Below are 23,307 nucleotides of genomic sequence, written 5' to 3'. Positions count from 1 at the left end.
CAGCAGATCGTATGTGGAAAATGCAGAGAAATTGGACCCACTTTTGAAGAGTGCACCAATGGCAGACGATGCAATCTTTGTGGGGAAACAAACCACCTGTTCAGAGATTGCCCAAAGTCATTTGCCAACAAATTGAAGGCTGCAAAAGTCACAGAAAAGAGAAAAGATGGCGGACAGACAGAACAGTTAGGAGAGCAAATTGAAGTTGCTGGGCAGGAAAATTCAAATCTCCCTCCAAATCCTGTGATTGGAAGAGAGGGAACAGGTGAGGAGGGAGTGAGGGAGGGGCCTGCATTTACCCCTCCAATGGAGAGTAGTCCAGAGGATGGGGTGGTGCAGGCAGAAGGCGGAGCTAGTAAGGAAGACCAACCACAGGATGATAGTGAAGATGCCTCCCTCCCCAATGCCCAGCAAACTAAGAGGCCTTTGTCTGAATTGTCCTCGGATTCTCCCATTGTGTTGGAGAAGAAGGGAAGAGTTGCGGCTCACTCAGACAGTTCATCTGTGGAGGAGCCCAGAGTCTTCCCTTCCGATTCACCCAATGAGGTTTCTTTTTTAACAATTGCTCTGCAATCGACCCCCAGGGACTCCAAATTAAATGCAACATTGCAGCAGAGGCCAACCCCCAGAGTCCCAAAGGGGAACAGAGCTCAAACCCTTCATTTTTCACCCGCAGAGATGAAGGAAGAGCTCTGTTCACAAGAAATTACCTAACTGTTTTTTAAATGTGTTTTTAACACCCTCTGAGTCTTTTAAAATGTCTTACCTGTTGTTTTTAACCATACTCATGACACTGACCTTCTCTACCATTAATGTGAGAAGTGTGAAGTCGAGAGTTAGAGCCCAGAGTGTTTTACCCTTTTTAAGTTCCTTTAAGTCAGATGTGTTTTTATTGCAGGAATGCAGCCTACCGTTTTTAAAACATTACAGACAGTGGGAGGAGATGTGGCCAAAAATGTCAATATGGAGTGGATCCAATCAAAACAAAAATGACGGAGTGGCCATTTTAATCAAAAACCCTCAAGCTCTGGTGAAGGGCAGCACTGTGGTGAGAGACAGTCGGGCACTTTTAGCACATTTGGCTTTTATGGGACAGGATTTCAACCTTTTAAATATTTACGGTTTTAACGACAAGAACGACAGGTATGACCTTTTAGAAGACTTGCAGTCCCACATGCTAGGTAGGGCACCTTTAGTTGTAGGGGGGGATTTTAACTGTATTCTAAGTAGGGAGGATAGGAGGAGAGCAGGGGAAGATTTTAAAGTAGACAAAACATCGGTTTTATTGCAGGGCATTTGTAGAGATTTTAAACTTCAGGACTGTTTTAAAATCATGCATCCCAGAGAGGAGGGCTTCACCTGGTTCGGTGGTGATGGCACCAGAGCCTCTCGCATAGATTATGTTTTTACACGGGACTGCCCACCCACCGATGCTAGATTAACTCCTGTTTTCTTCTCCGATCACCTTATGCTCTCTTGCACCCTTTCACTCTCTTCGGGCGTGACATCAGGAAGTGGTCTGTGGAAACTCAACTGCTCCCTTTTAGAAGATAGGGAGTTAGTTAGGCAGTTCAGGGAGCGGTACAAAGAGTGGCAGACCCTTCAAGACTTCTACGAAACACGTGCACACTGGTGGGAAATGGTGAAGGGAAAGACGCAGACTTTCTTTAGGCAGGCAGGTAAGAAACGAAAGAACAGGGAATACAGACGCATGATGGGACTGCAGAAACGACTACAACGTTATTTTAACCTAAACCAGATTGGCATGGATTTTAATGATGAAATTAAGCAAGTTAAAAAAGAGATGTCAGTTTTATCAGAAATTAAAAGCAAAGGTGTCATTTTAAGGAGCAGAGAACGGGAAATAGAGGAGGGTGAAAAGTGCACACGGTATTTTTTCAGGAAAATTATGAATAAAGGGGGGGGGGGGCATTACAAAGCTGAAAAAAGAAGATGGTGCACAACTGAAACAATGGGCGATATTAAAGAAACAATTGAAACATTTTATTCAAACCTGTACAAAGAAAAACCTGTAAAAATGGACATCATGACCGAAGTTTTAAAATTCATTGTAAAAACAGTAAACAAAAGTGTGCTTTTATCCCAGGATTTTACTTTTTTAGAGTTAAATAAATGTATGACTGGTTTTAAAAAAGGGAAGTCCCCTGGACAAGATGGACTTCCCTTGGAGTTTTATTTGACTTTTTGGGACATTTTAGCACCTGATTTGATTACTGTTTTTATGGATTTTGAACGACTTGAGCATGAGGAGTTGCAGATTTTAACTAACCACAGATCACTTGTCTCCGTTGTGCAGGAGCGGGAACCAGTGAGTCCGGTGCGCGGGCTCGCACCCGGCGAGCCCACAACAGTTTGGCGCAACGTCAACCATCCTGCTCTCCCTAACAGACTCCGGGACCTGTCATGGATGGTGGCTCATGAGATCCTCCCGGTCAGGTCCGTCATGCACTCCCGGGGCATGTCAACGCACTCAACCTGCCCCCGACCTGGTTGTGGCGCGCCTGAGTCGGTGAGGCATCTGCTCTGGGAGTGCAGTGCTGCTGTAGACCAGTGGGCAACGGCCGGCTCCTTGCAATTCCCGTACTTACCAGCAAGGGAGGTCCTCACAGCACAACTAGTGCTATATGGGGTGAGCCAGCAAAAAATACCATCCAAAGACTTTGCAAAACAGTGGCTCACCCTAGCCGCCATCAAAGACGCCACATGGACCTCCAGAAACTTGCTGGTAAGAAAGCACATGCAGATCCCCCCCGTGGCTGTGATCCGAATGGCCGCACCAACGGTCAAAACGGCCGTAGCTGCAGGCAGCAGGCCTAGGACACAGCCACAAAGAAGAATCGCCTCTGTGCCCATTCGGATGAAGGAGCCGGAGCCACACAGCAAAAGGTCACAGCAGCAGCGGCCTGGCTCTCTGGGTGACGCAGGTGGGAAGGAGCATCAGGGAGAGGATCTCCTCTGACCACCACGACAGCATCCCGAGAGACCAAATGTTTGGGGGAGCAGAATGAGTTACCCTTGGTAGGGACTCACTGCGCTCCTGCACAAAGATAGAATTGAAAAAAAAAACCCTTTTTAACGGATGCACTCCTTTTTATGGACTTTTAATGGACACTCAATCACATAAACACCTGACATATGTTTTACAAATGAACAGCTATTTAACCTGTATTACCATTTTAGAACAATTGGTTTTATTGTTTTAAATATGGTTTTACATACTGCACATATTTATTGTAATTCATTGTATATACTATGTCCACATGTGAATATTTTATCTAAAATGTAAATCATTGTTTGAAATAATTTGAACGAGTGTCAATAAAACTTTTTCGAAAAAAAAAAAAAAAATCTGTTCTTATCAGTTTAATATCTGATACGTCCCCTACCTGGGGACCATATATTAAATTGCTTTTTGGAGCAGGGAGATGGAATAGGGGCTTGCTCCGTCCACTCCATGCATCGACCCGGTATTGCAGTACCTCCAGGAACGGTGCACTCCCCTCTCTCTATGTTTAATATGAAAAAGAGACTTAACTGAGTAGGTAGGCCGGTCTAGCAGCACTGACGAGTTTAGATCCATTTCAAGGTTGTTCAAGCACCCTTGAAAATGAGCAAATTATCTTGACTCATGACTGCCAATGTACAATTGAGTAGCTATGTCAGCACTGTAGTGAGGTTGCACACTCTAGAAATCTGTGCTCATATACAGCAATCCTTTGTAATCCTTATTCATAGAGCAGGAAGCTGCATGCAAAGTTGTGACTCTGCAGATCCACAGCCTCATGCGGCGTGTGTGTGTTTGGATGATGTTTGGAAGGTGCACCATCGGTCCGGGTGCCGTGTCTGTGAAAGACGTCCTTGGCTCGGATCTGTACAACTCATACTTACCTGGCAAGGGAGATACCATGATCAAGAAGGTGGTTCACCCAGGGCGAGGCTCAACCATTGCACTCCGGTTGTGCTGACCTCTGCGAATTCCCCAAATGTGGGAATCTCGATTACATAATTTCTGGTAGTGGGGGACTGCGTTCGCGCTCTCCCCTGATAAATTGTTGAAAGAAAACTAAACGCTTACTGAGGTTAGAAACCAAGTGAGAAATTGGTGAATTCTCCATTGACTCGTGTAGAGGCGGATGTCCTTTTGAACACAAAACGGTCGTCTTATCTTTTGATAGAATGCAGCTCCAAGTTACTTCCTCGCATTGGACTCTGTGACACCGTGAGCGGGACTGACGCTGCAGAGGATCACTCCTTCAACTCCGACACTTTTCCGGTCATCGCTTCTCGGCCTTTTGGCTAAGATCAAGTGTAGTATCTGTTCTTATCAGTTTAATATCTGATACGTCCCCTACCCGGGGACCATATATTAAATTGCTTTTTGGAGCAGGGAGATGGAATAGGGGCTTGCTCCGTCCACTCCACGCATCGACCCGGTATTGCAGTACCTCCAGGAACGGTGCACCCCCCTCTCTCTATGTTTAATATGAAAAAGAGGCTTAACTGAGTAGGTAGGCCGGTCTAGCAGCACTGACGAGTTTAGATCCATTTCAAGGTTGTTCAAGCACCCTTGAAAATGAGCAAATTATCTTTGTTTCCTATGAATTATTTTATACAACTTTAATTATTTTGCGAGCCTGATCCTAGAATTGCCCATGACTGCCAATGTACAATTGAGTAGCTATGTCAGCACTGTAGTGAGGTTGCACACTCTAGAAATCTGTGCTCATATACAGCAATCCTTTGTAATCCTTATTCATAGAGCAGGAAGCTGCATGCAAAGTTGTGACTCTGCAGATCCACAGCCTCATGCGGCGTGTGTGTGTTTGGATGATGTTTGGAAGGTGCACCATCGGTCCGGGTGCTGTGTCTGTGAAAGACGTCCTTGGCTCGGATCTGTACAACTCATACTTACCTGGCAAGGGAGATACCATGATCAAGAAGGTGGTTCACCCAGGGCGAGGCTCAACCATTGCACTCCGGTTGTGCTGACCTCTGCGAATTCCCCAAATGCGGGAATCTCGATTGCATAATTTCTGGTAGTGGGGGACTTGTTCGCGCTCTCCCCTGATAAATTGTTGAAAGAAAACTAAACGCTTACTGAGGTGAGAAATTGGTGAATTCTCCATTGACTCGTGTAGAGACGGATGTCCTTTTGAACACAAAACGGTCGTCTTATCTTTTGATAGAATGCAGCTCCAAGTTACTTCCTCGCATTGGACTCTGTGACACCGTGAGCGGGACTGACGCTGCAGAGGATCACTCCTTCAACTCCGACACTTTTCCGGTCATCGCTTCTCGGCCTTTTGGCTAAGATCAAGTGTAGTATCTGTTCTTATCAGTTTAATATCTGATACGTCCCCTACCCGGGGACCATATATTAAATTGCTTTTTGGAGCAGGGAGATGGAATAGGGGCTTGCTCCGTCCACTCCACGCATCGACCCGGTATTGCAGTACCTCCAGGAACGGTGCACCCCCCTCTCTCTATGTTTAATATGAAAAAGAGGCTTAACTGAGTAGGTAGGCCGGTCTAGCAGCACTGACGAGTTTAGATCCATTTCAAGGTTGTTCAAGCACCCTTGAAAATGAGCAAGTTATCTTTGTTTCCTATGAATTATTTGATACAACTTTGGCCAGGGGGATTGAGTCACAGCAGATGGCAGGTTGCCTGTCTCAAGGAGAGCAGACATGCCCCCTGCTGGATCTTCATCAGTATCTCTAATCACCTGCGTCGAATAGGGGGGAAAGTGCAGCGTGACACGGTGTGAGATTTGCACCTTGGGGCGGCACACAAAGAGGGAGATTGTGGGGGCATAAGAGGTTTGGCATGAAGGACATTCCACAGCGGGGCTTGTCATAGAGATGAGTCCACAGGGTGTGTCTGAGAGGCTCTCGGTTGTCCTGCTATGGGTCACACGAGGGGATTGATCGCTCTTTTCATGCTTCATGCAAGGGTGCTGCCCACTGCCCTCCGGACCGCACCGCGGCCAAGGGGTCATTCTTCCCACGGGGGAGTAAAAGGGAAGCAGCACCTGTCTGCCTGTGTACTTGCAGCATTTCCACATTTTGACCCTTGCTCCTCTGGAACACCCGAGTAGGACGTTAGTCCTGTGGCTGGAAAGCCTGGAGCTCTTTGCCGCATTTCACAAAATCTAAAAACATGACAAGAAAAAGTTGGCGCCTTGCTCTTGCTGCGCGGTGTAGGGGAATGGGTGTGGCCTGGGATTCCTTTCACCATGTCGGGGCTCACCATGAAGGGGGTGACTGGGACCACTGTTGTGTTCGTCTGCTGTTGGTGAGCGGGGCGTACTTACTCGGCTTTCTCTTCATCACGTACAAGTCTTTCGCCTTTTACTAAAGACTTCCGTGGAGAGGAACACCCACGAGTTAGATCTATTTTTGGCAGGGTTTGCCGTTTGGCAGAGTCTCATTGTGTTTGTGAAAAGACAAGCGGCCGGCCTTCCTCAGTAAGACGTGTTTTTCAGTGTCCGTTTTACTTTTGCCAACAAGGATGTTGAATCCATGAAGATGTCGAGGCTGGACTTCTCCAGAAAATTGATTCAAGGTACGTTGAAATTTAAGCCAGAAGACTTAAACTGCATTTTAACATTGCCATATAACAAGGGATTTGATTTAAGCTTTCAAACTGCTGTGTTGCTCAGAGAATTTTGGATAAGATTTGAAAATGTAAAACCCCAATTTGCTGTGTTCAATGTGGAGAAACTGACTGACAATACGTTGAAAACCGTTATTGTCAGAATGTTCAATGAAACAGTGAATGCAGATGACATTTGTTTGTGGCTGGGGAGATATTGCACTGTTAAAGGCCAGGCTACGAAAGTGAGAGATGAGGACGGCATCTGGAATTGCGCTTGGAGGGTCCCCATCCAACAATGGCAGGACCCCCAAGGCTTCCAGGGCTTGAAACATCTGCCGTCTATGGTAGTTCTGGGAGAGAACAGGGGCTATATCCATTACCAGGGCCAACCCAAACTCTGCCGCAAGTGTGGTGAGCATGGGCACCTGGTTGAAGCATGTCAGCAGATCGTATGTGGAAAATGCAGAGAAATTGGACCCACTTTTGAAGAGTGCACCAATGGCAGACGATGCAATCTTTGTGGGGAAACAAACCACCTGTTCAGAGATTGCCCAAAGTCATTTGCCAACAAATTGAAGGCTGCAAAAGTCACAGAAAAGAGAAAAGATGGCGGACAGACAGAACAGTTAGGAGAGCAAATTGAAGTTGATGGGCAGGAAAATTCAAATCTCCCTCCAAATCCTGTGATTGGAAGAGAGGGAACAGGTGAGGAGGGAGTGAGGGAGGGGCCTGCATTTACCCCTCCAATGGAGAGTAGTCCAGAGGATGGGGTGGTGCAGGCAGAAGGCGGAGCTAGTAAGGAAGACCAACCACAGGATGATAGTGAAGATGCCTCCCTCCCCAATGCCCAGCAAACTAAGAGGCCTTTGTCTGAATTGTCCTCGGATTCTCCCATTGTGTTGGAGAAGAAGGGAAGAGTTGCGGCTCACTCAGACAGTTCATCTGTGGAGGAGCCCAGAGTCTTCCCTTCCGATTCACCCAATGAGGTTTCTTTTTTAACAATTGCTCTGCAATCGACCCCCAGGGACTCCAAATTAAATGCAACATTGCAGCAGAGGCCAACCCCCAGAGTCCCAAAAGGGAACAGAGCTCAAACCCTTCATTTTTCACCCGCAGAGATGAAGGAAGAGCTCTGTTCACAAGAAATTACCTAACTGTTTTTTAAATGTGTTTTTAACACCCTCTGAGTCTTTTAAAATGTCTTACCTGTTGTTTTTAACCATACTCATGACACTGACCTTCTCTACCATTAATGTGAGAAGTGTGAAGTCGAGAGTTAGAGCCCAGAGTGTTTTACCCTTTTTAAGTTCCTTTAAGTCAGATGTGTTTTTATTGCAGGAATGCAGCCTACCGTTTTTAAAACATTACAGACAGTGGGAGGAGATGTGGCCAAAAATGTCAATATGGAGTGGATCCAATCAAAACAAAAATGACAGAGTGGCCATTTTAATCAAAAACCCTCAAGCTCTGGTGAAGGGCAGCACTGTGGTGAGAGACAGTCGGGCACTTTTAGCACATTTGGCTTTTATGGGACAGGATTTCAACCTTTTAAATATTTACGGTTTTAACGACAAGAACGACAGGTATGACCTTTTAGAAGACTTGCAGTCCCACATGCTAGGTAGGGCACCTTTAGTTGTAGGGGGGGATTTTAACTGTATTCTAAGTAGGGAGGATAGGAGGAGAGCAGGGGAAGATTTTAAAGTAGACAAAACATCGGTTTTATTGCAGGGCATTTGTAGAGATTTTAAACTTCAGGACTGTTTTAAAATCATGCATCCCAGAGAGGAGGGCTTCACCTGGTTCGGTGGTGATGGCACCAGAGCCTCTCGCATAGATTATGTTTTTACACGGGACTGCCCACCCACCGATGCTAGATTAACTCCTGTTTTCTTCTCCGATCACCTTATGCTCTCTTGCACCCTTTCACTCTCTTCGGGCGTGACATCAGGAAGTGGTCTGTGGAAACTCAACTGCTCCCTTTTAGAAGATAGGGAGTTAGTTAGGCAGTTCAGGGAGCGGTACAAAGAGTGGCAGACCCTTCAAGACTTCTACGAAACACGTGCACACTGGTGGGAAATGGTGAAGGGAAAGACGCAGACTTTCTTTAGGCAGGCAGGTAAGAAACGAAAGAACAGGGAATACAGACGCATGATGGGACTGCAGAAACGACTACAACGTTATTTTAACCTAAACCAGATTGGCATGGATTTTAATGAGGAAATTAAGCAAGTTAAAAAAGAGATGTCAGTTTTATCAGAAATTAAAAGCAAAGGTGTCATTTTAAGGAGCAGAGAACGGGAAATAGAGGAGGGTGAAAAGTGCACACGGTATTTTTTCAGGAAAATTATGAATAAAGGGGGGGGGGGGGGGCATTACAAAGCTGAAAAAAGAAGATGGGTGCACAACTGAAACAATGGGCGATATTAAAGAAACAATTGAAACATTTTATTCAAACCTGTACAAAGAAAAACCTGTAAAAATGGACATCATGACCGAAGTTTTAAAATTCATTGTAAAAACAGTAAACAAAAGTGTGCTTTTATCCCAGGCTTTTACTTTTTTAGAGTTAAATAAATGTATGACTGGTTTTAAAAAAGGGAAGTCCCCTGGACAAGATGGACTTCCCTTGGAGTTTTATTTGACTTTTTGGGACATTTTAGCACCTGATTTGATTACTGTTTTTATGGATTTTGAACGACTTGACCGGCTTCCTGACAGTTTTAGAGTAGGGATAGTGACTCTCCTTTATAAACACAATGACAAGACTGACCTGAAAAACTGGAGACCAATCACGCTTTTAAACTTTGACTGTAAACTTTTTAGCAAACTTTTAGCGACACGTATGTCTATGTTTTTAGAAGACGTGATTCACCCGGATCAAGCCTGTGCCATCCTGGGGAGGAAGATCACTGACAGCCTCGTACTGATCAGAGACACCATCTGTTACGCGAGAGACAGAAACATCCGGCTAGTAGTACTAAATTTAGATTTTGAGAAAGCATTTGATCGGGTCTCGCACCAGTACCTCTTCCAGGTCCTGCGAAAAATGGGGTTCCCGGAAAGATTTATAGCTTGGGTGGGATTGCTGTACCGGTGGGTGGGATTAACTGCGGTGTCCGTCAGGGGTGTCCGTTATCTGCCCTCCTCTACATCATCTGCATAGAACCACTGGCACAGGTCTTGAGAAAGGACCAACGAATCAATGGGGTAGGACTGCCGGGGAGTGGGGGACTGGAAAACAGGTGTAACCTATACATGGACGACGTGAATATTTTATGTACCGACCTTTTATCTGTCAACAGGACCCTGGACTTGACTGACTGGTTTGGACAGGCCTCTGGGTCGAAATTAAATAGAGAAAAGACCCAAGCCCAATTTTATGGACCATGGACGGCGACTGAGACGACAGGACTCCCCCTGACTGTGACCCAGACTGACCAAAAATACTGGGAATTAAATTTGACAGGGAGGGGGAAGGGAAAACAAATTGGCCAGACGTGGTAGGGAAAGTCAGACAAAGACTAGGATACTGGGGACTTAGAGGACTGACCATGGAAGGAAAGGTTTTAATCATCAAAGCAGTGATTTTACCTTTGCTTTTATTGATCAGTTCTGTTTTTATTCCTCCTAGGCATGTGCTTTTAAATCTGGAGCGAGCCATTTTTTACTTTCTGTGGGGATCCAAGTGGGAAAGATTGAAGAGAGAAATTATGAAAAGGCCAAAGGAGAAAGGAGGAAAAGAAGTACCGGATCTGCACCTGTTTTTAGGAAGCACATACACTACAGTACACATGAAAATAGCCATGACCCCATCCAGAAACCCCAAGACAACTGCAATGACACGCTTCTGGATGGGGTCCTACCTCAGAAAACTTAAGATTTTACATGTGGACCTAAGAATACCTGTGTCTTTTAACCTGCCACCAGCCTATGTTTTTATTCAGAAGTTTTTAAGGCATTTTAACCTTGAGCATGAGGAGTTGCAGATTTTAACTAACCACAGATCACTTGTCTCCGTTGTGCAGGAGCGGGAACCAGTGAGTCCGGTGCGCGGGCTCGCACCCGGCGAGCCCACAACAGTTTGGCGCAACGTCAACCATCCTGCTCTCCCTAACAGACTCCGGGACCTGTCATGGATGGTGGCTCATGAGATCCTCCCGGTCAGGTCCGTCATGCACTCCCGGGGCATGTCAACGCACTCAACCTGCCCCCGACCTGGTTGTGGCGCGCCTGAGTCGGTGAGGCATCTGCTCTGGGAGTGCAGTGCTGCTGTAGACCAGTGGGCAACGGCCGGCTCCTTGCAATTCCCGTACTTACCAGCAAGGGAGGTCCTCACAGCACAACTAGTGCTATATGGGGTGAGCCAGCAAAAAATACCATCCAAAGACTTTGCAAAACAGTGGCTCACCCCAGCCGCCATCAAAGACGCCACATGGACCTCCAGAAACTTGCTGGTAAGAAAGCACATGCAGATCCCCCCCGTGGCTGTGATCCGAATGGCCGCAGCAACGGTCAAAACGGCCGTAGCTGCAGGCGGCAGGCCTAGGACACAGCCACAAAGAAGAATCGCCTCTGTGCCCATTCGGATGAAGGAGCCGGAGCCACACAGCAAAAGGTCACAGCAGCAGCGGCCTGGCTCTCTGGGTGAGGCAGGTGGGAAGGAGCATCAGGGAGAGGATCTCCTCTGACCACCACGACAGCATCCCGAGAGACCAAATGTTTGGGGGAGCAGAATGAGTTACCCTTGGTAGGGACTCACTGCGCTCCTGCACAAAGATAGAATTGAAAAAAAAAACCCTTTTTAACGGATGCACTCCTTTTTATGGACTTTTAATGGACACTCAATCACATAAACACCTGACATATGTTTTACAAATGAACAGCTATTTAACCTGTATTACCATTTTAGAACAATTGGTTTTATTGTTTTAAATATGGTTTTACATACTGCACATATTTATTGTAATTCATTGTATATACTATGTCCACATGTGAATATTTTATCTAAAATGTAAATCATTGTTTGAAATAATTTGAACAAGTGTCAATAAAACTTTTTCGAAAAAAAAAAAAAAATCTGTTCTTATCAGTTTAATATCTGATACGTCCCCTACCCGGGGACCATATATTAAATTGCTTTTTGGAGCAGGGAGATGGAATAGGGGCTTGCTCCGCCCACTCCACGCATCGACCCGGTATTGCAGTACCTCCAGGAACGGTGCACCCCCCTCTCTCTATGTTTAATATGAAAAAGAGACTTAACTGAGTAGGTAGGCCGGTCTAGCAGCACTGACGAGTTTAGATCCATTTCAAGGTTGTTCAAGCACCCTTGAAAATGAGCAAATTATCTTTGTTTCCTATGAATTATTTTATACAACTTTAATTATTTTGCGAGCCTGATCCTAGAATTGCCCATGACTGCCAATGTACAATTGAGTAGCTATGTCAGCACTGTAGTGAGGTTGCACACTCTAGAAATCTGTGCTCATATACAGCAATCCTTCGTAATCCTTATTCATAGAGCAGGAAGCTGCATGCAAAGTTGTGACTCTGCAGATCCACAGCCTCATGCGGCGTGTGTGTGTTTGGATGATGTTTGGAAGGTGCACCATCGGTCCGGATGCCGTGTCTGTGAAAGACTTCCTTGGCTCGGATCTGTACAACTCATACTTACCTGGCAAGGGAGATACCATGATCAAGAAGGTGGTTCACCCAGGGCGAGGCTCAACCATTGCACTCCGGTTGTGCTGACCTCTGCGAATTCCCCAAATGTGGGAATCTTGATTGCATAATTTCTGGTAGTGGGGGACTGCGTTCGCGCTCTCCCCTGATAAGTTGTTGAAAGAAAACTAAACGCTTACTGAGGTTAGAAACCAAGTGAGAAATTGGTGAATTCTCCATTGACTCGTGTAGAGACGGATGTCCTTTTGAACACAAAACGGTCGTCTTATCTTTTGATAGAATGCAGCTCCAAGTTACTTCCTCGCATTGGACTCTGTGACACCGTGAGCGGGACTGACGCTGCAGAGGATCACTCCTTCAACTCCGACACTTTTCCGGTCATCGCTTCTCGGCCTTTTGGCTAAGATCAAGTGTAGTATCTGTTCTTATCAGTTTAATATCTGATACGTCCCCTACCCGGGGACCATATATTAAATTGCTTTTTGGAGCAGGGAGATGGAATAGGGGCTTGCTCCGTCCACTCCACGCATCGACCTGGTATTGCAGTACCTCCAGGAACGGTGCACCCCCCTCTCTCTATGTTTAATATGAAAAAGAGACTTAACTGAGTAGGTAGGCCGGTCTAGCAGCACTGACGAGTTTAGATCCATTTCAAGGTTGTTCAAGCACCCTTGAAAATGAGCAAATTATCTTTGTTTCCTATGAATTATTTTATACAACTTTAATTATTTTGCGAGCCTGATCCTAGAATTGCCCATGACTGCCAATGTACAATTGAGTAGCTATGTCAGCACTGTAGTGAGGTTGCACACTCTAGAAATCTGTGCTCATATACAGCAATCCTTTGTAATCCTTATTCATAGAGCAGGAAGCTGCATGCAAAGTTGTGACTCTGCAGATCCACAGCCTCATGCGGCGTGTGTGTGTTTGGATGATGTTTGGAAGGTGCACCATCGGTCCGGGTGCCGTGTCTGTGAAAGACTTCCTTGGCTCGGATCTGTACAACTCATACTTACCTGGCAAGGGAGATACCATGATCAAGAAGGTGGTTCACCCAGGGCGAGGCTCAACCATTGCACTCCGGTTGTGCTGACCTCTGCGAATTCCCCAAATGTGGGAATCTCGATTGCATAATTTCTGGTAGTGGGGGACTGCGTTCGCGCTCTCCCCTGATAAGTTGTTGAAAGAAAACTAAACGCTTACTGAGGTTAGAAACCAAGTGAGAAATTGCTGAATTCTCCATTGACTCGTGTAGAGACGGATGTCCTTTTGAACACAAAACGGTCGTCTTATCTTTTGATAGAATGCAGCTCCAAGTTACTTCCTCGCATTGGACTCTGTGACACCGTGAGCGGGACTGACGCTGCAGAGGATCACTCCTTCAACTCCGACACTTTTCCGGTCATCGCTTCTCGGCCTTTTGGCTAAGATCAAGTGTAGTATCTGTTCTTATCAGTTTAATATCTGATACGTCCCCTACCCGGGGACCATATATTAAATTGCTTTTTGGAGCAGGGAGATGGAATAGGGGCTTGCTCCGTCCACTCCACGCATCGACCCGGTATTGCAGTACCTCCAGGAACGGTGCACCCCCTCTATCTCTATGTTTAATATGAAAAAGAGGCTTAACTGAGTAGGTAGGCCGGTCTAGCAGCACTGACGAGTTTAGATCCATTTCAAGGTTGTTCAAGCACCCTTGAAAATGAGCAAATTATCTGTGTTTCCTATGAATTATTTTATACAACTTTAATTATTTTGCGAGCCTGATCCTAGAATTGCCCATGACTGCCAATGTACAATTGAGTAGCTATGTCAGCACTGTAGTGAGGTTGCACACTCTAGAAATCTGTGCTCATATACAGCAATCCTTTGTAATCCTTATTCATAGAGCAGGAAGCTGCATGCAAAGTTGTGACTCTGCAGATCCACAGCCTCATGCGGCGTGTGTGTGTTTGGATGATGTTTGGAAGGTGCACCATCGGTCCGGGTGCCGTGTCTGTGAAAGACTTCCTTGGCTCGGATCTGTACAACTCATACTTACCTGGCAAGGGAGATACCATGATCAAGAAGGTGGTTCACCCAGGGCGAGGCTCAACCATTGCACTCCGGTTGTGCTGACCTCTGCGAATTCCCCAAATGTGGGAATCTCGATTGCATAATTTCTGGTAGTGGGGGACTGCGTTCGCGCTCTCCCCTGATAAGTTGTTGAAAGAAAACTAAACGCTTACTGAGGTTAGAAACCAAGTGAGAAATTGGTGAATTCTCCATTGACTCGTGTAGAGACGGATGTCCTTTTGAACACAAAACGGTCGTCTTATCTTTTGATAGAATGCAGCTCCAAGTTACTTCCTCGCATTGGACTCTGTGACACCGTGAGCGGGACTGACGCTGCAGAGTATCACTCCTTCAACTCCGACACTTTTCCGGTCATCGCTTCTCGGCCTTTTGGCTAAGATCAAGTGTAGTATCTGTTCTTATCAGTTTAATATCTGATACGTCCCCTACCCGGGGACCATATATTAAATTGCTTTTTGGAGCAGGGAGATGGAATAGGGGCTTGCTTCGTCCACTCCACGCATCGCCCCGGTATTGCAGTACCTCCAGGAACGGTGCACCCCCTCTATCTCTATGTTTAATATGAAAAAGAGGCTTAACTGAGTAGGTAGGCCGGTCTAGCAGCACTGACGAGTTTAGATCCATTTCAAGGTTGTTCAAGCACCCTTGAAAATGAGCAAGCCATCTTTGTTTCCTATGAATTATATGATACAACTTTGGCCAGGGGGATTGAGTCACAGCAGATGGCAGGTTGCCTGTCTCAAGGAGAGCAGACATGCCCCCTGCTGGATCTTCATCAGTATCTCTAATCACCTGCGTCGAATAGGGGGGAAAGTGCAGCGTGACACGGTGTGAGATTTGCACCTTGGGGCGGCACACAAAGAGGGAGATTGTGGGGGCATAAGAGGTTTGGCATGAAGGACATTCCACAGCGGGGCTTGTCATAGAGATGAGTCCACAGGGTGTGTCTGAGAGGCTCTCGGTTGTCCTGCTATGGGTCACACGAGGGGATTGATCGCTCTTTTCATGCTTCATGCAAGGGTGCTGCCCACTGCCCTCCGGACCGCACCGCGGCCAAGGGGTCATTCTTCCCACGGGGGAGTAAAAGGGAAGCAGCACCTGTCTGCCTGTGTACTTGCAGCATTTCCACATTTTGACCCTTGCTCCTCTGGAACACCCGAGTAGGACGTTAGTCCTGTGGCTGGAAAGCCTGGAGCTCTTTGCCGCATTTCACAAAATCTAAAAACATGACAAGAAAAAGTTGGCGCCTTGCTCTTGCTGCGCGGTGTAGGGGAATGGGTGTGGCCTGGGATTCCTTTCACCATGTCGGGGCTCACCGTGAAGGGGGTGACTGGGACCACTGTTGTGTTCGTCTGCTGTTGGTGAGCGGGGCGTACTTACTCGGCTTTCTCTTCATCACGTACAAGTCTTTCGCCTTTTACTAAAGACTTCCGTGGAGAGGAACACCCACGAGTTAGATCTATTTTTGGCAGGCTTTGCCGTTTGGCAGAGTCTCATTGTGTTTGTGAAAAGACAAGCGGGCGGCCTTCCTCAGTAAGACGTGTTTTTCAGTGTCCGTTTTACTTTTGCCAACAAGGATGTTGAATCCATGAAGATGTCGAGGCTGGACTTCTCCAGAAAATTGATTCAAGGTACGTTGAAATTTAAGCCAGAAGACTTAAACTGCATTTTAACATTGCCATATAACAAGGGATTTGATTTAAGCTTTCAAACTGCTGTGTTGCTCAGAGAATTTTGGATAAGATTTGAAAATGTAAAACCCCAATTTGCTGTGTTCAATGTGGAGAAACTGACTGACAATACGTTGAAAACCGTTATTGTCAGAATGTTCAATGAAACAGTGAATGCAGATGACATTTGTTTGTGGCTGGGGAGATATTGCACTGTTAAAGGCCAGGCTACGAAAGTGAGAGATGAGGACGGCATCTGGAATTGCGCTTGGAGGGTCCCCATCCAACAATGGCAGGACCCCCAAGGCTTCCAGGGCTTGAAACATCTGCCGTCTATGGTAGTTCTGGGAGAGAACAGGGGCTATATCCATTACCAGGGCCAACCCAAACTCTGCCGCAAGTGTGGTGAGCATGGGCACCTGGTTGAAGCATGTCAGCAGATCGTATGTGGAAAATGCAGAGAAATTGGACCCACTTTTGAAGAGTGCACCAATGGCAGACGATGCAATCTTTGTGGGGAAACAAACCACCTGTTCAGAGATTGCCCAAAGTCATTTGCCAACAAATTGAAGGCTGCAAAAGTCACAGAAAAGAGAAAAGATGGCGGACAGACAGAACAGTTAGGAGAGCAAATTGAAGTTGCTGGGCAGGAAAATTCAAATCTCCCTCCAAATCCTGTGATTGGAAGAGAGGGAACAGGTGAGGAGGGAGTGAGGGAGGGGCCTGCATTTACCCCTCCAATGGAGAGTAGTCCAGAGGATGGGGTGGTGCAGGCAGAAGGCGGAGCTAGTAAGGAAGACCAACCACAGGATGATAGTGAAGATGCCTCCCTCCCCAATGCCCAGCAAACTAAGAGGCCTTTGTCTGAATTGTCCTCGGATTCTCCCATTGTGTTGGAGAAGAAGGGAAGAGTTGCGGCTCACTCAGACAGTTCATCTGTGGAGGAGCCCAGAGTCTTCCCTTCCGATTCACCCAATGAGGTTTCTTTTTTAACAATTGCTCTGCAATCGACCCCCAGGGACTCCAAATTAAATGCAACATTGCAGCAGAGGCCAACCCCCAGAGTCCCAAAGGGGAACAGAGCTCAAACCCTTCATTTTTCACCCGCAGAGATGAAGGAAGAGCTCTGTTCACAAGAAATTACCTAACTGTTTTTTAAATGTGTTTTTAACACCCTCTGAGTCTTTTAAAATGTCTTACCTGTTGTTTTTAACCATACTCATGACACTGACCTTCTCTACCATTAATGTGAGAAGTGTGAAGTCGAGAGTTAGAGCCCAGAGTGTTTTACCCTTTTTAAGTTCCTTTAAGTCAGATGTGTTTTTATTGCAGGAATGCAGCCTACCGTTTTTAAAACATTACAGACAGTGGGAGGAGATGTGGCCAAAAATGTCAATATGGAGTGGATCCAATCAAAACAAAAATGACGGAGTGGCCATTTTAATCAAAAACCCTCAAGCTCTGGTGAAGGGCAGCACTGTGGTGAGAGACAGTCGGGCACTTTTAGCACATTTGGCTTTTATGGGACAGGATTTCAACCTTTTAAATATTTACGGTTTTAACGACAAGAACGACAGGTATGACCTTTTAGAAGACTTGCAGTCCCACATGCTAGGTAGGGCACCTTTAGTTGTAGGGGGGGATTTTAACTGTATTCTAAGTAGGGAGGATAGGAGGAGAGCAGGGGAAGATTTTAAAGTAGACAAAACATCGGTTTTATTGCAGGGCATTTGTAGAGATTTTAAACTTCAGGACTGTTTTAAAATCATGCATCCCAGAGAGGAGGGCTTCACCTGGTTCGGTGGTGATGGCACCAGAGCCTCTCGCATAGATTATGTTTTTACACGGGACTGCCCACCCACCGATGCTAGATTAACTCCTGTTTTCTTCTCCGATCACCTTATGCTCTCTTGCACCCTTTCACTCTCTTCGGGCGTGACATCAGGAAGTGGTCTGTGGAAACTCAACTGCTCCCTTTTAGAAGATAGGGAGTTAGTTAGGCAGTTCAGGGAGCGGTACAAAGAGTGGCAGACCCTTCAAGACTTCTACGAAACACGTGCACACTGGTGGGAAATGGTGAAGGGAAAGACGCAGACTTTCTTTAGGCAGGCAGGTAAGAAACGAAAGAACAGGGAATACAGACGCATGATGGGACTGCAGAAACGACTACAACGTTATTTTAACCTAAACCAGATTGGCATGGATTTTAATGATGAAATTAAGCAAGTTAAAAAAGAGATGTCAGTTTTATCAGAAATTAAAAGCAAAGGTGTCATTTTAAGGAGCAGAGAACGGGAAATAGAGGAGGGTGAAAAGTGCACACGGTATTTTTTCAGGAAAATTATGAATAAAGGGGGGGGGGGGCATTACAAAGCTGAAAAAAGAAGATGGTGCACAACTGAAACAATGGGCGATATTAAAGAAACAATTGAAACATTTTATTCAAACCTGTACAAAGAAAAACCTGTAAAAATGGACATCATGACCGAAGTTTTAAAATTCATTGTAAAAACAGTAAACAAAAGTGTGCTTTTATCCCAGGATTTTACTTTTTTAGAGTTAAATAAATGTATGACTGGTTTTAAAAAAGGGAAGTCCCCTGGACAAGATGGACTTCCCTTGGAGTTTTATTTGACTTTTTGGGACATTTTAGCACCTGATTTGATTACTGTTTTTATGGATTTTGAACGACTTGAGCATGAGGAGTTGCAGATTTTAACTAACCACAGATCACTTGTCTCCGTTGTGCAGGAGCGGGAACCAGTGAGTCCGGTGCGCGGGCTCGCACCCGGCGAGCCCACAACAGTTTGGCGCAACGTCAACCATCCTGCTCTCCCTAACAGACTCCGGGACCTGTCATGGATGGTGGCTCATGAGATCCTCCCGGTCAGGTCCGTCATGCACTCCCGGGGCATGTCAACGCACTCAACCTGCCCCCGACCTGGTTGTGGCGCGCCTGAGTCGGTGAGGCATCTGCTCTGGGAGTGCAGTGCTGCTGTAGACCAGTGGGCAACGGCCGGCTCCTTGCAATTCCCGTACTTACCAGCAAGGGAGGTCCTCACAGCACAACTAGTGCTATATGGGGTGAGCCAGCAAAAAATACCATCCAAAGACTTTGCAAAACAGTGGCTCACCCTAGCCGCCATCAAAGACGCCACATGGACCTCCAGAAACTTGCTGGTAAGAAAGCACATGCAGATCCCCCCCGTGGCTGTGATCCGAATGGCCGCACCAACGGTCAAAACGGCCGTAGCTGCAGGCAGCAGGCCTAGGACACAGCCACAAAGAAGAATCGCCTCTGTGCCCATTCGGATGAAGGAGCCGGAGCCACACAGCAAAAGGTCACAGCAGCAGCGGCCTGGCTCTCTGGGTGACGCAGGTGGGAAGGAGCATCAGGGAGAGGATCTCCTCTGACCACCACGACAGCATCCCGAGAGACCAAATGTTTGGGGGAGCAGAATGAGTTACCCTTGGTAGGGACTCACTGCGCTCCTGCACAAAGATAGAATTGAAAAAAAAAACCCTTTTTAACGGATGCACTCCTTTTTATGGACTTTTAATGGACACTCAATCACATAAACACCTGACATATGTTTTACAAATGAACAGCTATTTAACCTGTATTACCATTTTAGAACAATTGGTTTTATTGTTTTAAATATGGTTTTACATACTGCACATATTTATTGTAATTCATTGTATATACTATGTCCACATGTGAATATTTTATCTAAAATGTAAATCATTGTTTGAAATAATTTGAACGAGTGTCAATAAAACTTTTTCGAAAAAAAAAAAAAAAATCTGTTCTTATCAGTTTAATATCTGATACGTCCCCTACCCGGGGACCATATATTAAATTGCTTTTTGGAGCAGGGAGATGGAATAGGGGCTTGCTCCGTCCACTCCATGCATCGACCCGGTATTGCAGTACCTCCAGGAACGGTGCACTCCCCTCTCTCTATGTTTAATATGAAAAAGAGACTTAACTGAGTAGGTAGGCCGGTCTAGCAGCACTGACGAGTTTAGATCCATTTCAAGGTTGTTCAAGCACCCTTGAAAATGAGCAAATTATCTTGACTCATGACTGCCAATGTACAATTGAGTAGCTATGTCAGCACTGTAGTGAGGTTGCACACTCTAGAAATCTGTGCTCATATACAGCAATCCTTTGTAATCCTTATTCATAGAGCAGGAAGCTGCATGCAAAGTTGTGACTCTGCAGATCCACAGCCTCATGCGGCGTGTGTGTGTTTGGATGATGTTTGGAAGGTGCACCATCGGTCCGGGTGCCGTGTCTGTGAAAGACGTCCTTGGCTCGGATCTGTACAACTCATACTTACCTGGCAAGGGAGATACCATGATCAAGAAGGTGGTTCACCCAGGGCGAGGCTCAACCATTGCACTCCGGTTGTGCTGACCTCTGCGAATTCCCCAAATGTGGGAATCTCGATTACATAATTTCTGGTAGTGGGGGACTGCGTTCGCGCTCTCCCCTGATAAATTGTTGAAAGAAAACTAAACGCTTACTGAGGTTAGAAACCAAGTGAGAAATTGGTGAATTCTCCATTGACTCGTGTAGAGGCGGATGTCCTTTTGAACACAAAACGGTCGTCTTATCTTTTGATAGAATGCAGCTCCAAGTTACTTCCTCGCATTGGACTCTGTGACACCGTGAGCGGGACTGACGCTGCAGAGGATCACTCCTTCAACTCCGACACTTTTCCGGTCATCGCTTCTCGGCCTTTTGGCTAAGATCAAGTGTAGTATCTGTTCTTATCAGTTTAATATCTGATACGTCCCCTACCCGGGGACCATATATTAAATTGCTTTTTGGAGCAGGGAGATGGAATAGGGGCTTGCTCCGTCCACTCCACGCATCGACCCGGTATTGCAGTACCTCCAGGAACGGTGCACCCCCCTCTCTCTATGTTTAATATGAAAAAGAGGCTTAACTGAGTAGGTAGGCCGGTCTAGCAGCACTGACGAGTTTAGATCCATTTCAAGGTTGTTCAAGCACCCTTGAAAATGAGCAAATTATCTTTGTTTCCTATGAATTATTTTATACAACTTTAATTATTTTGCGAGCCTGATCCTAGAATTGCCCATGACTGCCAATGTACAATTGAGTAGCTATGTCAGCACTGTAGTGAGGTTGCACACTCTAGAAATCTGTGCTCATATACAGCAATCCTTTGTAATCCTTATTCATAGAGCAGGAAGCTGCATGCAAAGTTGTGACTCTGCAGATCCACAGCCTCATGCGGCGTGTGTGTGTTTGGATGATGTTTGGAAGGTGCACCATCGGTCCGGGTGCTGTGTCTGTGAAAGACGTCCTTGGCTCGGATCTGTACAACTCATACTTACCTGGCAAGGGAGATACCATGATCAAGAAGGTGGTTCACCCAGGGCGAGGCTCAACCATTGCACTCCGGTTGTGCTGACCTCTGCGAATTCCCCAAATGCGGGAATCTCGATTGCATAATTTCTGGTAGTGGGGGACTTGTTCGCGCTCTCCCCTGATAAATTGTTGAAAGAAAACTAAACGCTTACTGAGGTGAGAAATTGGTGAATTCTCCATTGACTCGTGTAGAGACGGATGTCCTTTTGAACACAAAACGGTCGTCTTATCTTTTGATAGAATGCAGCTCCAAGTTACTTCCTCGCATTGGACTCTGTGACACCGTGAGCGGGACTGACGCTGCAGAGGATCACTCCTTCAACTCCGACACTTTTCCGGTCATCGCTTCTCGGCCTTTTGGCTAAGATCAAGTGTAGTATCTGTTCTTATCAGTTTAATATCTGATACGTCCCCTACCCGGGGACCATATATTAAATTGCTTTTTGGAGCAGGGAGATGGAATAGGGGCTTGCTCCGTCCACTCCACGCATCGACCCGGTATTGCAGTACCTCCAGGAACGGTGCACCCCCCTCTCTCTATGTTTAATATGAAAAAGAGGCTTAACTGAGTAGGTAGGCCGGTCTAGCAGCACTGACGAGTTTAGATCCATTTCAAGGTTGTTCAAGCACCCTTGAAAATGAGCAAGTTATCTTTGTTTCCTATGAATTATTTGATACAACTTTGGCCAGGGGGATTGAGTCACAGCAGATGGCAGGTTGCCTGTCTCAAGGAGAGCAGACATGCCCCCTGCTGGATCTTCATCAGTATCTCTAATCACCTGCGTCGAATAGGGGGGAAAGTGCAGCGTGACACGGTGTGAGATTTGCACCTTGGGGCGGCACACAAAGAGGGAGATTGTGGGGGCATAAGAGGTTTGGCATGAAGGACATTCCACAGCGGGGCTTGTCATAGAGATGAGTCCACAGGGTGTGTCTGAGAGGCTCTCGGTTGTCCTGCTATGGGTCACACGAGGGGATTGATCGCTCTTTTCATGCTTCATGCAAGGGTGCTGCCCACTGCCCTCCGGACCGCACCGCGGCCAAGGGGTCATTCTTCCCACGGGGGAGTAAAAGGGAAGCAGCACCTGTCTGCCTGTGTACTTGCAGCATTTCCACATTTTGACCCTTGCTCCTCTGGAACACCCGAGTAGGACGTTAGTCCTGTGGCTGGAAAGCCTGGAGCTCTTTGCCGCATTTCACAAAATCTAAAAACATGACAAGAAAAAGTTGGCGCCTTGCTCTTGCTGCGCGGTGTAGGGGAATGGGTGTGGCCTGGGATTCCTTTCACCATGTCGGGGCTCACCATGAAGGGGGTGACTGGGACCACTGTTGTGTTCGTCTGCTGTTGGTGAGCGGGGCGTACTTACTCGGCTTTCTCTTCATCACGTACAAGTCTTTCGCCTTTTACTAAAGACTTCCGTGGAGAGGAACACCCACGAGTTAGATCTATTTTTGGCAGGGTTTGCCGTTTGGCAGAGTCTCATTGTGTTTGTGAAAAGACAAGCGGCCGGCCTTCCTCAGTAAGACGTGTTTTTCAGTGTCCGTTTTACTTTTGCCAACAAGGATGTTGAATCCATGAAGATGTCGAGGCTGGACTTCTCCAGAAAATTGATTCAAGGTACGTTGAAATTTAAGCCAGAAGACTTAAACTGCATTTTAACATTGCCATATAACAAGGGATTTGATTTAAGCTTTCAAACTGCTGTGTTGCTCAGAGAATTTTGGATAAGATTTGAAAATGTAAAACCCCAATTTGCTGTGTTCAATGTGGAGAAACTGACTGACAATACGTTGAAAACCGTTATTGTCAGAATGTTCAATGAAACAGTGAATGCAGATGACATTTGTTTGTGGCTG

The 23,307-nt window shown here is 46.3% G+C and overlaps 17 non-coding genes and 3 pseudogenes across 17 annotated transcripts; all 20 read left to right on the top strand.

Moving 5' to 3' along the window:
- The first annotated feature begins 3,341 nt into the window (after positions 1-3,341).
- Positions 3,342-3,522, top strand: LOC128382838 (uncharacterized; annotated as a pseudogene).
- A 379-nt stretch (positions 3,523-3,901) lies between these two features.
- Positions 3,902-4,065, top strand: LOC128381961 (U1 spliceosomal RNA). The gene has a single exon (XR_008323625.1). It is a non-coding gene; the product is annotated as a U1 spliceosomal RNA (small nuclear RNA).
- A 232-nt stretch (positions 4,066-4,297) lies between these two features.
- Positions 4,298-4,488, top strand: LOC128382481 (U2 spliceosomal RNA). Its single transcript, XR_008323751.1, has one exon. It is a non-coding gene; the product is annotated as a U2 spliceosomal RNA (small nuclear RNA).
- A 437-nt stretch (positions 4,489-4,925) lies between these two features.
- LOC128382113 (U1 spliceosomal RNA) lies at positions 4,926-5,088 on the top strand. Its single transcript, XR_008323673.1, has one exon. It is a non-coding gene; the product is annotated as a U1 spliceosomal RNA (small nuclear RNA).
- Positions 5,089-5,308: 220 nt separating this feature from the next.
- On the top strand, positions 5,309-5,499 carry LOC128382474 (U2 spliceosomal RNA). Its single transcript, XR_008323750.1, has one exon. It is a non-coding gene; the product is annotated as a U2 spliceosomal RNA (small nuclear RNA).
- An 831-nt stretch (positions 5,500-6,330) lies between these two features.
- On the top strand, positions 6,331-6,445 carry LOC128383274 (U5 spliceosomal RNA). Its single transcript, XR_008323878.1, has one exon. It is a non-coding gene; the product is annotated as a U5 spliceosomal RNA (small nuclear RNA).
- Positions 6,446-11,670: 5,225 nt separating this feature from the next.
- Positions 11,671-11,850, top strand: LOC128382784 (uncharacterized; annotated as a pseudogene).
- A 437-nt stretch (positions 11,851-12,287) lies between these two features.
- Positions 12,288-12,451, top strand: LOC128381869 (U1 spliceosomal RNA). The gene has a single exon (XR_008323608.1). It is a non-coding gene; the product is annotated as a U1 spliceosomal RNA (small nuclear RNA).
- A 232-nt stretch (positions 12,452-12,683) lies between these two features.
- LOC128382223 (U2 spliceosomal RNA) lies at positions 12,684-12,874 on the top strand. Its single transcript, XR_008323709.1, has one exon. It is a non-coding gene; the product is annotated as a U2 spliceosomal RNA (small nuclear RNA).
- Positions 12,875-13,311: 437 nt separating this feature from the next.
- LOC128381734 (U1 spliceosomal RNA) lies at positions 13,312-13,475 on the top strand. The gene has a single exon (XR_008323581.1). It is a non-coding gene; the product is annotated as a U1 spliceosomal RNA (small nuclear RNA).
- Positions 13,476-13,707: 232 nt separating this feature from the next.
- LOC128382272 (U2 spliceosomal RNA) lies at positions 13,708-13,898 on the top strand. Its single transcript, XR_008323717.1, has one exon. It is a non-coding gene; the product is annotated as a U2 spliceosomal RNA (small nuclear RNA).
- A 438-nt stretch (positions 13,899-14,336) lies between these two features.
- On the top strand, positions 14,337-14,500 carry LOC128381728 (U1 spliceosomal RNA). The gene has a single exon (XR_008323580.1). It is a non-coding gene; the product is annotated as a U1 spliceosomal RNA (small nuclear RNA).
- A 232-nt stretch (positions 14,501-14,732) lies between these two features.
- On the top strand, positions 14,733-14,923 carry LOC128382698 (U2 spliceosomal RNA). Its single transcript, XR_008323795.1, has one exon. It is a non-coding gene; the product is annotated as a U2 spliceosomal RNA (small nuclear RNA).
- Positions 14,924-15,755: 832 nt separating this feature from the next.
- On the top strand, positions 15,756-15,871 carry LOC128383416 (U5 spliceosomal RNA). Its single transcript, XR_008323908.1, has one exon. It is a non-coding gene; the product is annotated as a U5 spliceosomal RNA (small nuclear RNA).
- A 3,953-nt stretch (positions 15,872-19,824) lies between these two features.
- Positions 19,825-20,005, top strand: LOC128382943 (uncharacterized; annotated as a pseudogene).
- Positions 20,006-20,384: 379 nt separating this feature from the next.
- On the top strand, positions 20,385-20,548 carry LOC128381954 (U1 spliceosomal RNA). Its single transcript, XR_008323624.1, has one exon. It is a non-coding gene; the product is annotated as a U1 spliceosomal RNA (small nuclear RNA).
- Positions 20,549-20,780: 232 nt separating this feature from the next.
- Positions 20,781-20,971, top strand: LOC128382467 (U2 spliceosomal RNA). The gene has a single exon (XR_008323749.1). It is a non-coding gene; the product is annotated as a U2 spliceosomal RNA (small nuclear RNA).
- A 437-nt stretch (positions 20,972-21,408) lies between these two features.
- LOC128382105 (U1 spliceosomal RNA) lies at positions 21,409-21,571 on the top strand. Its single transcript, XR_008323672.1, has one exon. It is a non-coding gene; the product is annotated as a U1 spliceosomal RNA (small nuclear RNA).
- A 220-nt stretch (positions 21,572-21,791) lies between these two features.
- On the top strand, positions 21,792-21,982 carry LOC128382461 (U2 spliceosomal RNA). Its single transcript, XR_008323748.1, has one exon. It is a non-coding gene; the product is annotated as a U2 spliceosomal RNA (small nuclear RNA).
- An 831-nt stretch (positions 21,983-22,813) lies between these two features.
- LOC128383263 (U5 spliceosomal RNA) lies at positions 22,814-22,928 on the top strand. The gene has a single exon (XR_008323877.1). It is a non-coding gene; the product is annotated as a U5 spliceosomal RNA (small nuclear RNA).
- Positions 22,929-23,307: the final 379 nt, after the last annotated feature.

Source organism: Scomber japonicus, chromosome 2, assembly GCF_027409825.1.
Source record: "Scomber japonicus isolate fScoJap1 chromosome 2, fScoJap1.pri, whole genome shotgun sequence".
In the NCBI taxonomy this organism is placed as follows: Eukaryota; Metazoa; Chordata; class Actinopteri; order Scombriformes; family Scombridae; genus Scomber; species Scomber japonicus.
Note: the sequence above shows the minus strand (reverse complement) of the source record. Positions and strands in the feature narration are given on the sequence as shown.